At 44.5% G+C, this 7,967-nt stretch overlaps 1 pseudogene; it reads left to right on the top strand.

The window, feature by feature from the left end:
* The first annotated feature begins 3,814 nt into the window (after positions 1 to 3,814).
* LOC124020998 overlaps positions 3,815 to 7,967 on the top strand; it is a 54,430-nt pseudogene continuing 50,277 nt past the window's right edge.

Raw genomic sequence — 7,967 nt, 5'->3', positions numbered from 1 at the left:
CCGTCTTCAAGACAGCGAGAGTTGCACCCTTCTGAAAAAACCTACACTCGATCCCTCCGATGTCAACAATTACAGACCAGTATCCCTTCTTTCTTTTCTCTCCAAAACTCTTGAACGTGCCGTCCTTGGCCAGCTCTCCGCTATCTCTCTCTGAATGACCTTCTTGATCCAAATCAGTCAGGTTTCAAGACTAGTCATTCAACTGAGACTCTTTCTCCTCTGTATCACGGAGGCGCTCCGCACTGCCAAAGCTAACTCTCTCTCCTCTGCTCTCATCCTTCTAGATCTATCGGCTGCCTTCGATACTGTGAACCATCAGATCCTCCTCTCCACCCTCTCCGGAGTTGGGCATCTCCGGCGGCCCACGCTTGGATTGCGTCCTACCTGACAGGTCGCTCCTACCAGGTGGCGTGGCGAGAACTGTCTCCTCACCACGCGCTCACCACTGGTGTCCCCCAGGGCTCTGTTCTTGGCCCTCTCCTATTCTCGCTATACACCAAGTCACTTGGCTCTGTCATAACCTCACATGGTCTCTCTTATCATTGCTATGCAGACGACACACAACTAATCTTCTCCTTTCCCCCTTCTGATGACCAGGTGGCGAATCGCATCTCTGCATGTCTGGCAGACATATCAGTGTGGATGACGGATCACCACCTCAAGCTGAACCTCGGCAAGACGGAGCTGCTCTTCCTCCCGGGAAGGACTGCCCGTTCCATGATCTCGCCATCACGGTTGACAACTCCATTGTGTCCTCCTCCCAGAGCGCCAAGAACCTTGGCGTGATCCTGGACAACACCCTGTCGTTCTCAACTAACATCAAGGCGGTGGCCCGTTCCTGTAGGTTCATGCTCTACAACATCCGCAGAGTACGACCCTGCCTCACACAGGAAGCGGCGCAGGTCCTAATCCAGGCACTTGTCATCTCCCGTCTGGATTACTGCAACTCGCTGTTGGCTGGGCTCCTGCCTGTGCCATTAAACCCCTTCAACTCATCCAGAACGCCGCAGCCCGTCTGGTGTTCAACCTTCCCAAGTTCTCTCACGTCACCCCGCTCCTCCGTTCTCTCCACTGGCTTCCAGTTGAAGCTCGCATCCGCTACAAGACCATGGTGCTTGCCTACGGAGCTGTGAGGGGAACGGCACCTCAGTACCTCCAGGCTCTGAGTCAGGCCCTACACCCAAACAAGGGCACTGCGTTCATCCACCTCTGGCCTGCTCCCCTCCCTACCACTGAGGAAGTACAGCTCCCGCTCAGCCCAGTCAAAACTGTTCGCTGCCCTGGCCCCCCAATGGTGGAACAAACTCCCTCACGACGCCAGGACAGCGGAGTCAATCACCACCTTCCGGAGACACCTGAAACCCCACCTCTTCAAGGAATACCTAGGATAGGTTAAGTAATCCTCTCACCCCACCCCTAAGTTTTAGATGCACTATTGTTAAGTGACTGTCCCACTGGATGTCATAAGGTGAATGCACCAATTTGTAGAGTCGCTCTGGAAATGTAATGGATGTGACAGTTTTCATTTGTGTGTTGTGTTGTTGTGGTGTGTAGTGTTGTTGTATCGTGGTGTGTTGTGGTGTGTGTTGTGGTGTGTAGTGTTGTTGTATCGTGGTGTGGTGTGTTGTGGTGTGTTGTGGTGTGTGGTGTGTAGTGTTGTTGTATCGTGGTGTGGTGTGGTGTGTGTTGTGGTGTGTGGTGTGTAGTGTTGTTGTATCGTGGTGTGGTGTGTTGTGGTGTGTTGTGGTGTGTGGTGTGTAGTGTTGTTGTATCGTGGTGTGGTGTGTGTTGTATTTGTATTTATTAAGGATCCCCATTAGTTCCAGTCAAGGCAGCAGCTACTCTTCCTGGGGTCCAGCAACATTGAAGCAGTTTAAAAACATTACAAAACATTCACAACAGATATCACAACACACTAAGTGTGTGCCCTCAGACCCCTACTCCACGACCACATGTCTACAACACACTAAGTGTGTGCCCTCAGACCCCTACTCCACGACCACATGTCTACAACACACTAAGTGTGTGCCCTCAGACCCCTACTCCACGACCACATGTCTACAACACACTAAGTGTGTGCCCTCAGACCCCTACTCCACGACCACATGTCTACAACACACTAAGTGTGTGCCCTCAGACCCCTACTCCACGACCACATGTCTACAACACACTAAGTGTGTGCCCTCAGACCCCTACTCCACGACCACATGTCTACAACACACTAAGTGTGTGCCCTCAGACCCCTACTCCACGACCACATGTCTACAACACACTAAGTGTGTGCCCTCAGACCCCTACTCCACGACCACATGTCTACAACACACTAAGTGTGTGCCCTCAGACCCCTACTCCACGACCACATGTCTACAACACACTAAGTGTGTGCCCTCAGACCCCTACTCCACGACCACATGTCTACAACACACTAAGTGTGTGCCCTCAGACCCCTACTCCACGACCACATGTCTACAACACAAAATGAATGTGTAGGCCCTAGGCAACACACCTAGTAGGCCTGAGGCAACACACCTAGTAGGCCTGAGGCAACACACCTAGTAGGCCTGAGGCAACACACCTAGTAGGCCTGAGGCAACACACCTAGTAGGCCTGAGACAACACACCTAGTAGGCCTGAGGCAACACACCTAGTAGGCCTGAGGCAACACACCTAGTAGGCCTGAGGCAACACACCTAGTAGGCCTGAGGCAACACACCTAGTAGGCCTGAGGCAGCACACCTAGTAGGCCTGAGGCAACACACCTAGTAGGCCTGAGGCAGCACATCTAGTAGGCCTGAGGCAACACACCTAGTAGGCCTGAGGCAACACACCTAGTAGGCCTGAGGCAACACACCTAGTAGGCCTGAGGCAGCACATCTAGTAGGCCTGAGGCAACACACCTAGTAGGCCTGAGGCAACACACCTAGTAGGCCTGAGGCAACACACCTAGTAGGCCTGAGGCAACACACCTAGTAGGCCTGAGGCAACACACCTAGTAGGCCTGAGGCAACACACTTAGTAGGACTGAGGCAACACACCTAGTAGGCCTGAGGCAACACACCTAGTAGGCCTGAGGCAACACACCTAGTAGGCCTGAGGCAACACACCTAGTAGGCCTGAGGCAACACACCTAGTAGGCCTGAGGCAACACACCTAGTAGGCCTGAGGCAACACACCTAGTAGGCCTGAGGCAACACACCTAGTAGGCCTGAGGCAACACACCTAGTAGGCCTGAGGCAACACACCTAGTAGGCCTGAGGCAACACACCTAGTAGGCCTGAGGCAACACACCTAGTAGGCCTGAGGCAACACACCCAGTAGGATTAACATGATGAGGGAGAGGAAGATAAGAAGAAGAAGAGAGAAAGGGGTGAAATAGAAAGAGTGAGAAGAAGGAGAGAGGAGAGAGAGAGAGAGAGAGAGAGAGAGAGAGAGAGAGAGAGAGAGAGAGAGAGAGAGAGAGAGAGAGAGAGAGAGAGAGAGAGAGAGAAGAGAGAGAGAGAGGAGAGAGAGAGAGAGAGAGAGAGAGAGAGAGAGAGAGAGAGAGAGAGAGAGAGAGAGAGAGAGAGAGAGAGAGAGAGAGAGAGAGAGAAGGATAGAGAGAGAGAGAGAGAGAGAGAGAGAGAGAGAGAGAGAGAGAGAGAGAGAGAGAGAGAGAGAGAGAGAGAGAGAGAGAGAGAGAGAGAGAGAGAGAGAGAGAGAGAGGATAGAGAGAGAGAGATAAGGTGAAAAACAGAGAGAGGGGGAAGGAGAGAAGAAGAGGTGACGCAGAAAAAGAGAACAAGGAGAGAGCGAGAGAAGGGTGAAACAGAGAGAAATGAGGAAGATTGTGAACAAGAGAGAGAAGAGGCGTTCTCTAACAGAAAGAGGTAGAGGAGAGGAGAGCAAAATAGTTGTTTTCTATCTCCGTGTGGCTCACACTGAGTGTTGTCTCACCAAAAGAGAGGGAATATTTTATTTATTTTTATTCTGTTCATGTTATCACCACTGATCATAGAGAATAAAAACCTTGTTAAACTGGGGTTTTCTTCAATCTGAACTCAACAGTAAAACAGATTTAATCTCAGATTCTTCTTGTGGGACTAGTTTTATTAGGATCCTACTAGTTGTCTGGTGTGAATATAATACCAGTCTGTCTCTGAGATGGGGTCCAGAACTCTTCTACTTGTTCTGGGTGAGTATAACCTTGTATATCTTTGTAACTTGACTATCTGTGTTTGGGTGTGTGTGTGCGTTTGTGCGTGCGTGCGTGTGTGTGCGTGTGCGTGTGCGCGTGTGTGTGTGTGTGTGTGTGTGTGTGTGTGTGTGTGTGTGTGTGTGTGTGTGTGTGTGTGTGTGTGTGTGTGTGTGTGTGTGTGTGTGTGTGTGTGTGTGTGTGTGTGTGTGTGTGTGTGTGTGTGTGTGTGTGTGTGTGTGTGCGTGTGTGCGTGTGTGCGTGTGACAAATAAATAGAAAGGTGGTATTTCATAAATCATTGTCAGTTATAGTTGAATGGATACAGAATATTCCAACCATTTACGAATCATGGATATAGAATGAATGTTACAACCCTATCTAAGACATGTATAAACTACAAGACTATCTACAATTATATTCTGAACAAACAGAGCATCCCAAACATGCTCAATGAGTGACATGCCTGGTGAGTATGCAGGCCATGGAACAACAGGGACATTTTCAGTATAGTTCCTTGCAACATGGGGCAGTGCATCATCATTCTGAAACAGGAGATGATGGCCGCGGATGAATGGCACGACAATAGGCTTCAGGATCTCATCAATGTACCTCTGTGTATTCAAGTGGCCAACAATAAAATGCAATTGCGTTCGTCATCCCGAGCTTATGACTGCCCATAACATAACCCCACTGCCACCATGAGGCACTGTGTTCACAATGTTGGCATCAGCAAACCACTCCCTAACATGACGTCATACATGTAGTCTGTGGTTGTTAGGCTTGTTGGGCGTACTGCCAAATTCTATAAAACTATGTTGGAGGCTTATAGTAGAGAAATGAAGATTCAATTATCTGGCAACAGCTCTGGTGGACATTCCTCAAGTCAGCATGCCAATTACACACTTCCTCAAAACTTGAGAAATCTGTGGCATTGTGTTGTGTGACAAAAGTGGACATTTTAGAGTGGTCTTTTATTGTCCCCAGCACAAGGTGCAGCTGTGTAATCATCATGCTGTTTAATCAGCTTCTTGATATGCCACACCTGTCAGGTAGATAGATTATCGGGGGAAAGGAGAAACTCTCACTTACAGAAATGTAAACAAATGTGTGAAAAAAAATTGCTAGACACATTTGTCCGTGTGGAAAATTTCTTGGATATTGTTATTATTTTATTTAATTTCATGAAACTTGGGACCAACACTTTACAGGTTGTTGTTCAGTGTAGTTTCTTGACAGTTTTAGTGTGTATAGACAGTTTTAGTGTGTATAAACAGTTTTAGTGTGTATAGACAGTTTTTGTGTGTGTCTACAGTGTCTACAGTTTTAGTGTTTATAGACAGTTAGTTAGTGTTTATAGACAGTTAGTGTGTATAGACAGTTTTAGTGTGTTTAGACAGTTTTAGTGTGTGTAGACAGTTTTAGTGTTTATAGACAGTTTTAGTGTTTGTAGACAGTTTTAGTGTGTATAGACAGTTTTAGTGTGTATAGACAGTTTTAGTGTGTATAGACAGTTTTAGTGTGTATAGACAGTTTTAGTGTGTATAGACAGTTTTAGTGTGTATAGACAGTTTGTGTTTATAGACAGTTTTAGTGTTTAGACAGTTTTAGTGTGTATAAACAGGTTTAGTGTGTATAGACAGTTTGGCAGTTCTCAGATGTCAGCTTGTGTTATGTTATACTGGGCTTTGGTATGTTTTATGTTATATTCTAAGATAAGATAACAACTTAATATACGTTAGCTACTATGTTATGTTATGAACTATGTTCACGTAGTTATATTGTGGATGTAGTACTATGTTCAGGTAGTTATGTTATGGATGTAGTACTATGTTCAGGTAGTTGTATAGTTTATGGATGTAGTACTATGTTCAGGTAGTTGTGTTATGGATGTAGATGTTAGTTATGTTATGGATGTAGTTCTATGTTCAGGTAGTTATGTTATGGATGTAGTACTATGTTCAGGTAGTTGTGTTATGGATGTAGTACTATGTTCAGGTAGTTATGTTATGGATGTTATGTTCAGTAGTTATGTTATATGTTCAGGTAGTTATGTTATGATGTAGTACTATGTTCAGTTAGTTATGTTATGGATGTAGTACTATGTTCAGGTAGTTATGTTATGGATGTTATGGATGTAGTACTATGTTCAGGTAGTTATGTTATGGATGTTATGGATGTAGTTCTATGTTCAGGTAGTTATGTAATGGATGTAGCTCAGTTGGTAGAGCATCAGTTGGGTTCGATTCCGTGACCATGATGTTATGGATGTAGTACTATGTTCAGGTAGTTATGTTATGGATGTAGTACTATGTTCAGGTAGTTATGTTATGGATGTAGTTACTATGTTCAGTTAGTTATGTTATGGATGTAGTACTATGTTCAGGTAGTTGTGTTATGATGTTATGTATGTAGTACTATGTTCAGGTAGTTATGTTATGGATGTAGTACTATGTTCAGGTAGTTATTTTATGGATGTAGTACTATGTTCAGGTAGTTATGTTATGGATGTTATAGATGTAGTACTATGTTCATGGATGTTATGGATGTAGTACTATGTTCAGGTAGTTATGTTATGGATGTAGTACTATGTTCAGGTAGTTATGTTATGGATGTAGTACTATGTTCAGGTAGTTGTGTTATGGATGTTATGGATGTAGTACTATGTTCAGGTAGTTATGTTATGGATGTAGTACTATGTTCAGGTAGTTGTGTTATGGATGTTATGGATGTAGTACTATGTTCAGGTAGTTATGTTATGGATGTAGTACTATGTTCAGGTAGTTATGTGTTGTGTTATGTTATGGATGTAGTACTATGTTCAGGTAGTTATGTTATGGATGTTATGGATGTAGTATGTTCAGGTAGTTATGTTATGGATGTTATGGATGTAGTACTATGTTCAGGTAGTTATGTTATGGATGTAGTACTATGTTCAGGTAGTTGTGTTATGGATGTTATAGATGTAGTACTATGTTCAGGTAGTTATGTTATAGATGTAGTACTATGTTCAGGTAGTTATGTTATGGATGTTATGGATGTAGTACTATGTTCAGGTAGTTATGTTATAGATGTTATGGATGTAGTACTATGTTCAGGTAGTTATGTTATAGATGTTATGGATGTAGTTCTATGTTCAGGTAGTTGTGTTATAGATGTTATGGATGTAGTTCTATGTTCAGGTAGTTATGTAATGGATGTAGTACTATGTTCAGGTAGTTGTTTTATGGATGTTATGGATGTAGTACTATGTTCAGGTAGTTATGTAATGGATGTACTATGTTCAGATGTTGTTCCATGGATGTTATGGATGTAGTACTATGTTCAGGGTATGTTCTGTTATTTATTACTGTCAGAATACCACTGTTTCCAGGAATCAACAGAGTTGCACCACTGACACCAGTTGGCTATTTGGAGAGTTCCTGAATGAGTCAGAGCTGGGTTCAAATACTACTCGATATATATTGCAAACAGTTAATCTGGGCTTTATTGAGTTTGCCTGGAGTAATTGAACCAATAGAATAGTGTCTACCGTACAAACCCTGCCCATACAGCACTTCAGACAGGCTACAAATGAAAGGATCTGAAACGTTTTAAACAGTATTTGAACCCAGGTCTGACACGAGGACAGATTTCTCTATTTCTTTGCCTTGTCTGAATGAGCATAGCCTTGCTATTGAGAAAGACTGCCAAAAGCAGACCTGGCTCTCAAGAGAAGACAGGCTATGTGCACACTGCCCACAAAATGAGGTGGAAACTGAGCTGCACTTCCTAACCTCCTGCCCAATTTATGACCA

The sequence above is a fragment of the Oncorhynchus gorbuscha genome, unplaced genomic scaffold (genome assembly GCF_021184085.1).
Source record: "Oncorhynchus gorbuscha isolate QuinsamMale2020 ecotype Even-year unplaced genomic scaffold, OgorEven_v1.0 Un_scaffold_1017, whole genome shotgun sequence".
Classification (NCBI taxonomy): domain Eukaryota; kingdom Metazoa; phylum Chordata; class Actinopteri; order Salmoniformes; family Salmonidae; genus Oncorhynchus; species Oncorhynchus gorbuscha.
Note: the sequence above shows the minus strand (reverse complement) of the source record. Positions and strands in the feature narration are given on the sequence as shown.